Raw genomic sequence first — 1,717 nt, 5'->3', positions numbered from 1 at the left:
TTATTCCAAGCGGACAGCGGGTGAACAAAGAGTGAATATATAAAGCGGGTGCGTGCGGGTGCGGATACGGAATATAACCTTGTATAGATTTCCACATAAAGAACATGAATATGGCTTCTCCTTCATATGAACTGTCAGGTGTTTCTTCAGGGCTGATGAAACAAGAAATGTTTTGCCGCATTGATCGCATGCATGTGGCTTTTCTCCGGTGTGGATTTTCATGTGTCCTTTAAGGTTTGATGTACACGTGAAACTCTTTCCACATTGATCACATGCGTACGGCTTCTCTCCCGTGTGGATCCTCATGTGGACTCTAAAACTTTGTTTGCGTGTGAAGCTCTTCCCGCACTGATCACACGTGTGCGGTTAAGGTTTTTCTCCAGTGTGATTCATCTGGTGCCGTTTTAAAAGATTCACCAAAGCAAAAGTCTTCCCACACTGAAAGCACACATGATCTCTCACAGCGTTATGTAATTTCTGATGGGATTTTAAACTTTGCTGCCATGAAAAACTCTTTCCACATAAAGAACATGAATATGGCTTCTCCTTCATATGAACTGTCAGGTGTTTCTTCAGGGATGATGAAACAAGAAATGTTTTGCCGCATTGATCGCATGCATGTGGTTTTTCTCCGGTGTGGATTTTCATGTGTCCTTTAAGGTTTGATGAACACGTGAAACTCTTTCCACATTGATCACATGCGTACGGCTTCTCTCCCGTGTGGATCCTCATGTGGACTCTAAAACTTTGTTTGCGTGTGAAGCTCTTCCCGCACTGATCACACGTGTGTGGTTTCTCTCCAGTGTGGAACGTCTCATGTCTTTTCAGATCTACTGACCAACGAAATCTCTTGTCACAGTGTGAACACTTGTAAGGTTTTTCTCCAGTGTGAATCCTCTGGTGCCGTTTTAAAACATTCACTGAAGCAAAAGTCTTCCCACATGTAAAGCACACATGATCTCTCACAGCATTATGTAATTTCTGATGGGATTTTAAACTTTCCAGCTGTGAAAAACTCTTTCCACATGAAGAACATGAATGTGGCTTCTCCTTCGTATGAACTGTCAGGTGTGTCTTCAGTTCTGATGCCCTAAGAATGGCTTTTCTCCCGTGTGGATTCTCATGTGAATCTCAAGAGCGTTTTTGTATGTGAAACTCGTTCCACACTGAGTGCAGGTGAAAGATTTCTCAGGTCTTCTTTTCTTTAATTTCTTTTTAGTTTTTGAGTGACTCAGAGGTTTCTCTTCAGGTTTGACATGAGGTTTCTCCTCCACTTCACTCAGTTCTTCACTCTCCTCGTTCTCTTCCATCGGGTCTGAAATGAGAAAAAAAAAAGAGTTTACATTTTCAGTAAAACAAAAAAATTCAAAAACAGGAATATGAATTGAAAGGAAAGAAAAGTGAGCCCTAATGCAATTTTATAAATTAATTATATGTCCCTGAAACTTCCCTGTACATTGATCTTCCAGTTATTATTTTTAAAACATTATAGGCTCATGTATTGTAGTGTTTTTGTAGTAAGAACTATTAAATATATTTAATCAATGACACAATTATCTAATGTAATATTAACATTAAAAAACAAACAAAAATACTACAATTTTGACACCAACTTTTAGATTGATATTAAGGGTCAGTCACGCCTCACATTTCATTCCACTGACTACTAGGCTTGCTGCGATAGATGGTGTTTTCGTTTATACCGGTGTTAAGTCGC

At 39.4% G+C, this 1,717-nt stretch overlaps 1 pseudogene; it reads right to left on the bottom strand.

Moving 5' to 3' along the window:
- Positions 1–1,338, bottom strand: LOC107748842 (zinc finger protein 658B-like; annotated as a pseudogene).
- Between the last annotated feature and the right edge of the window lie 379 nt (positions 1,339–1,717).

Source organism: Sinocyclocheilus rhinocerous, unplaced genomic scaffold, assembly GCF_001515625.1.
Source record: "Sinocyclocheilus rhinocerous isolate Xijiao unplaced genomic scaffold, SAMN03320098_v1.1 scaffold3517, whole genome shotgun sequence".
Lineage (NCBI taxonomy): Eukaryota > Metazoa > Chordata > Actinopteri > Cypriniformes > Cyprinidae > Sinocyclocheilus > Sinocyclocheilus rhinocerous.
Note: the sequence above shows the minus strand (reverse complement) of the source record. Positions and strands in the feature narration are given on the sequence as shown.